The sequence below is a fragment of the Myotis nattereri genome (genome assembly GCF_964212035.1).
Source record: "Myotis nattereri genome assembly, chromosome: 16".
Taxonomy (NCBI): Eukaryota; Metazoa; Chordata; class Mammalia; order Chiroptera; family Vespertilionidae; genus Myotis; species Myotis nattereri.
This window is the reverse complement of record NC_138091.1, coordinates 42,662,586-42,669,245: the sequence shown is the minus strand read 5'-3', so window position 1 is coordinate 42,669,245 and position 6,660 is coordinate 42,662,586.

Here is a 6,660-nt window from a genome sequence, read left to right as displayed (position 1 = left end):
TTTTCTGCCTGGAAGACCAGTCAGACTGGGGATTTTATCTGTAAATAGATCTAAAGAGAATTCCAGTATTTATTCCCTACAAATATATTTGTAGGCATATTAATTTGTCAGTGACAAACATTAGTGTCATGTAACACTCATATTTTGCAGTATTTTATTGCCATTTTCAAACGTGTATTATATTGGAGAGCTTTGCTCTCTTGTCAGGTTCACGTCGTTTGTCTTACAGTTGATGAGCTTCTGAGTAAGAGCTTGTTAAAGATTTCAAGGAAGGGACTTTTGCTTCACTATGGAAATTTCATTTTGGATATCTCACTCTTTTCCAACAGGAAGCTTTCATAAGCCACCTCTGACTTTGAAATTCTAAAAGTATTATTTTTTTATGTCAATTTTGAAATGAGAATCCTGAAACGGCACCTTGGTGCTGTTCTTCCTTTTCTTTTTCCTTTGTTGATCTCCATTGCATTTCTCCCACTCCTACCCCCAAACAAAAGAAACTCAGTAGAAAATTTAAGCTTATTTTCTAGCCATGCATTTACCTTTATTTTGCTGATACACACACACACACACACACACACACACACACGTATTAATAATTTTGACCTAGAGAAGTTTCCTGGGATCTCTAAACATCTTAAGCACAAAGTAAGTTCAGGTGAGACTGAAGGGGAAATTTCGGAAAATTATACATGTATGTATCCTGGATAATTAATAGACGTGCAATTTCCTTCAAACTAAATGTATAATAAGTAAATTAAAATAACTACAAAAGCAGGCAAGATGGTAAATACCTAAGCCTAGCTAAGATAAGGAACTATCAATTACCTCTTAGTTACTAGAGCTTCATGCAGATGTTGTCATTGAAGGACGGAAAATGCACACACACTCACATCTGTCTCTTCAGAGCCTGAAGAACAGCATGGCGTTGCCAGCAGAAAGGTTTGAAAGTGAGGAGAGGGAGGGAGTCAGGTGGAAATGCCAGGCGACATTTGGCGCCAGAAGTATCCATTGTTCCTACAATTGGTGCCCCTGGCGTTTCTCTTGGTTTGTTCTGGTGAGGATGTTACCTTTTGTGTCTGGATAATTCTTCACCTTAAAGTATGTAGAGAAATATTCACATGTGCACACACATTTAAAAACCCATATTTATTCTGTCACTAAAGTTTTAATTGGGACATGGGTTTCTCAACTCTCACTTCTTTCTTAGTGTATTTCTTTCAGCCTTTGAACATAAGAGTTTGCCAAAGCCATTTCCCCCTAATGACATCTGTGAATCCACATTAAGAAAATGGCCCTGTCAGTGTCTAGTTTAATCCATTGATTTGGTCTACAGTGAATCTATAAAAATATCATTCCAGTTATTGTCCTAGAACTTGCAGGTATTTGTATGAAAAGTGTGTCAGCATTTTTTCTTGTCAGAATCATATTCCTTTGAATTGCCGTGTAAGACATGCTCTGTCATAGGATATTTGCTTCTCTAGATAGAAGTTGAGTGTTTAGTTCTTCACATCTGAGAATCAGGATACAATCATGTTTATATACCTTAGCATACTGTTGGGTTTATTTAGATGTGGTGTGTCCTTTGCTGTCTTCCTTAAAATCTGTTATCCAGAGAGATTTGTAAAAGGAACAGGCTTTTTTCTTAGTTTAAATTTGAGGGGATAATTCGGTAACATTTTCTCCTACAGAAATGTTAATGTTCGTTTTGTGGTTTCGAGTTTGCTTCATGACTTAGTTTTGCCTGTTTCGATATTTTATTTAAAACCACAAGTGTGTTCTCATTCAAAGTCAGTTTTTCTGGTAATTTTCCTTGACTAATGTCTAATGTCTGTAGAATTACTTTGATAAAAATGAACTTTGTCATCTAAAATCTTTCTGGAGGTTAGGACTACTAATAGTCTTTTTAAAGGACACCTATATCTTTAAAGAGAAAAAAAAAATCATCATCAGGTACCTTAATTATGTCATTTCTTCTTGGTATGAAATGAGGCAGTTCATTTTACTTTACCAAGTTTTAGGAACCACTTTCCTTTCAAAAGTGTTATGAAGTAGTTGGACCGAGCCTGTGGTAAAGGTATCAGAAGACCAACTATTGTTATTGGTTATTTATCTGAACTTAAAGCTTAAAAAAAAAGTTGAAAACAACTGTGATGATAGTAAGATGTCCGTCAGTGCTCTTTATCACAGGAATCAGTGAGGGCTTAAAATACTTGCTCTAGGCAGTTTATACCAAGAATGGAAGTAAACGTTATTCCCATGAGTTATACCTATGCTTTACCCTTAAGCTTATGAATATCCATCTTTATGCTTCCTGTCTCATTTAGGGGACAGTATACTTCTAAAAACAATACCTATAGTTTATGATAAATTTTAGCCAGCCAGCTTTCAGTAAAAGGCAAATACGTTTTACTTGAACCTTCTTTAAGAAACACCTTTCCGTGAAGGAAAGGTCTTTCCTGACTGAAGAAAAGTACCTGAAGTCAAAGGTACCCAGTTGCTGGTCATTTTAATAGGAAGGTTCCCAGTAGGTGATCTTTATAGAATCATGTAATCTCATGAAGAGTCTTTCCACCTGAAAATAATAGCGCCCGCACCTATACAGTACAGAGTTTGGAAACAAATTGCAACTCACCTATGTATCACACGTCTGTAATAATTCACAGTCACCATCAAGTATTAGAATCATTAGGCAGAGTTGCATGCTTTTCACTCATTCTGGCCACACATCATGGAGAGTTTAAAAGATTTTACATGTTGTCGCGAATGCAATTGTGTTTTGAATAATGTGAAGTCAGTTTGCGTTGTGCACATTTCATGTTAATAACCGTACTTTCTAAAGAAGCAATCCAGAGCATTCCAAAATCCAGGAGTTCAAACAAAAGGAAGTCCTCTTCCCAAGCAAAATCTCTACAGAAATAAAGGAAGTAAGAGTTGTGCACTTCGGGGTTGGCTTGTTGAATCAGCAAAAACATTTGGCTGTCTGTGCTTCCAAGATTGGAAATCTTTCTCTTTATTGTACTCTCAATTGTGTTTTCTTTAATAAATCTCTTACAGAAGTCTCTACCTCAGGCACTAAGTGTCAGCCATGGTTAGGGTATTGATACTGAAAAACTTAGCTAAGACTTCCAACTTTTTAAGATAACTTAAATGTAAACAACTGTTAACCAGCAATCTCATATCATGTGGCATGCAGTTTGGATATTGTATGAACAGCTAAGGATTACCCATTCTAGTGCCAAAGATCACTCGTTGCTAATTTTGTTTTGTACAGTTGATGTAAAACTTTATGGTTGGGGACAGACTCTGTGCTCAGGGCCTTGTCTCTAGAAAGATTTCTTTCAGTCCCAAATGTTTTGTCAGTTCCAAATACAGTTTAGAAGATTCACGTGTGGTCTGTGCATCTTTTCCCAAACTTGAAAACTCAGCTGCCAGGAAATGCCATATTGAGGATATTGCCCCGTTCTTTGTATACAGTAGTACTCGAGACTCAATGGTTTACACAGAAAACATGATACCGAAGTCTGTTCTCCTACGTCCACCTGTACGTCGATCTCCGTGGGAATGCATGAGCAGGAAGCATTCCCAGTAGAGGTTTGAGCTCAAGAGATGCCTTTTTTCACAGCTGGTTAGCATTCCGCTGGGATTGCTGTGGCCGAAGGGGTCTGTGTATTTGTGGCATCATGATGAGGGTAGGTGGCCTTGTGTGTGAGGAGGTCCAGGCGCAGAACCACGCCCTGTCTCTGGCTCCCTTGGTTTCTCAGGGCCTTTTCTCCGAGAGGAGTGCCTTCTGGGAGGGATGCTCCCCGCAGACATAGACCAGTCTTGGTAAACCTAATGCACCTCCTGAGAAGAGAATGTGGGAGAGCTCGGATCTATTGCAATAAAGTCCTCTGTTCCCCCGGATACAGAATGGCTGACTGGTAGTTTACGCATGGAGCCCACCCTCAGCAGCACAGACTGTAAACTGGTTAGCCAGCCCTGTTTGGTAATACGTACACCTCCGAGCTGCTTGGAAACTGTTGGAGCAGTGAGTCACTGCTGGTTTTGAAAGTGCACTTTTGGGTCAGATTTACCATCAGAACAGAGACTCATACCTGGAAAAGGTGTTGGCATCAAAGGTAAAATGTGTTTGCTACATAGGATTTAAAACACTACTTCTAAGTTGTAAGGGCCTACGTTAATACACAACACTTTTAGGGTTTGCCTCGTTCAGGTATCTCAGATTGGAAGCGTGTTACACAGGGGCGTGAGGAGTAGGGACCTGGAGGCGGAGCTGAGCAGAGTCCCCGTCTGCACAGTGGTCGCCCGCCCGGTGCTCAGTCCGGCGTGCTTTGCTCTTTTCCCGGTGAGTGCAGAGCAGCCGTCCGGGGCTTCCTCACGGAGGGAGGGACGTTCTCTGCTGGGTGGACCCTGCTGGGTGGACCCTGCTGGGCTGCAGCGTTTTTTTCCGAATGTGACCGTTGGACCACCTGTGTAAGAAGGAACAGGAATGCTGATTAAAATGTAGGTTCCTTGGACCCATCTCAGACCTACATAATCAAGATTAATAAGTTCTCTAGATGATTAAAAACCCTTTTAGTGTATAGTTGAGTAACCATCCCTGGAAGATAGTCATTGCATTACCCAAAAATTATCTTGGTAATTCTTCCATTAAGGTTTGAGAATAAAAGGGGACAGGGCCCGACCGGCGTGGCTCAGTGCTTGAGTGTCCACCTATGAACCAGGAGGTCAGGGGTTGGATTCCCAGTCAGGGCACATGCCGGGGTTGTGGACTCGATCCCCAGTGTGGGTGTGCATGAGGCAGCCAATCAATGATTCTCTCTCATCATTGATGTTTCTATCTTTCTCTCCCTCTCCCTTCCTCTCTGAAATCAATAAAAATATTTTTTTTAAAGGGGGGAGAGGTATTAAGGGACGATGACATGGCAACAAGCGTTTGTCACCAGTTGGTTCTCTCCTGGCCCGCTCAATCCCGAGGAAATGGTGCGTTTCCTTGCCCTGTCCTTGACGGGCTGTGCCTGTTAAACTAGATTCGGGCGGGGATGTGGAAGAACCTAAGGAAGCCCACTGGTGCCTCGAGGAAAAGCTGACCGGGTTCCCTCTTCACCCTCGGCTGAACCTCCCGCACGTCTCCTTGTCGGCTCCGCTCCCGGGGCCAGCGCAGAGGGCACGGCTGGCTGACAGCCTTACACTCCGGGCGGAGCAGAACCAGGCAACTGTTCATAACCGGTTCCCGTGCGTACATAACCAGTGACCTGAATGGGACCTGACCATGGGGAAATGGCACAGAACTGGATCGCTTTTTACATTTTATTTTTAGTTTCTGTAGTCCTGTGGAGGCGAAATGTTACTGTCACGCTGGGAACACTGGGAAAGACTGAAAGGAAGCTCCTTTGGCCTGGCTCTTCTTTTTTTTTTTAAACCCTCACTCGATATTTTTTTTAATTGATTTTTAGAGCAGGTGGAAGGGAGAAAGAGATTGATGTGAGTGAGACACATCAATTAGTTGCCTCCATGAGCCTGGACCAGGGCGGGGATTGAACCTATAACCCAGGGGCATGCCCTTGACCAGGAATCAAACCTGAGGACCTTTGGTGTGCAGGCTGATGCTCTCACCACAGAAACACCAGCCAGGGCATGGCCCTTGTTTCTTTGAAAGCATGTTGCCGCTGTGGCTTCTGCCCAGCAGGCAGAGGCATGCCAGTGGTTCTCAGCCTTCTGGCCCTTTAAATACAGTTTCTCATGTTGTGACCCAACCAGAAAATTATTTTCGTTGCTACTTCATAACTGTAATGCTGCTACTGTTACGAATCGTAAAGTAAATATCTGATATGCAGGATGGTCTTAGGCGACCCCTGTGAAAGGGTCGTTCAACCGCCAAAGGGGTCGCGACCCACAGGTTGAGAACCGCTGTAGACCCTGGACCCGGTGCTTTTGAGAGCAGTGACAGGCCTCCTTAAGACAACTTCAGTGGCAAAGCCCCGGGAACAAGGTAAGTGCAAACTGTCGAGGGATTGCTTGCTTCACATTCCGAGAGGGACATGGTCATGGTGAGGATCTGCAGCACTGGAACCAGTCGTGATTAGAGACCTGCTTGTGATGTGGCTGTTGAGTTCAGTGGTTTGCTTCTGGGGGCTTGTTGACTTAGAAGAGACAATGTGGGGTGTGTGGCCATTCAAGCCAGCTCTTCGGAGTGGTGGGCGGAATTTTCCAGATTCTGGGAAATTGCTGGGAGGAAGGATAGGTACAAGGGAAGGGCATGTGGGGGAGGGTTTGGGTGGTGGTGGTGGTGGCGGTGGTGTTTCTGTGCGGTAAGTGGGACTGTGGAATGCCACAGCACAGCGAGGCACTGCTGGGGGAGGTTGTGAATAGGTCAGCATAGGTTGGCCTGGAGTAGGTGTCCTGGGCAGGAGCCCATTACCCTTGACTTGGGGTCACCGGATAAGATACAGGCCGCCTGGTTACACTTGAATCTCAGATCAACAGTGAATAATTTTTATATATTATGTGGAACACACTAATATTTTTTAAAAAACTGTTGTTTATCCAAAATACACATTTAACTGTCCTGTATTTTTATTTGCTAAAACTGGCAGCCCTGGCCTGGACCGTGTGGCTCAGTTGGTTGAGCGTTGTCCCAGGCACCAAGAGGTCGCAGGC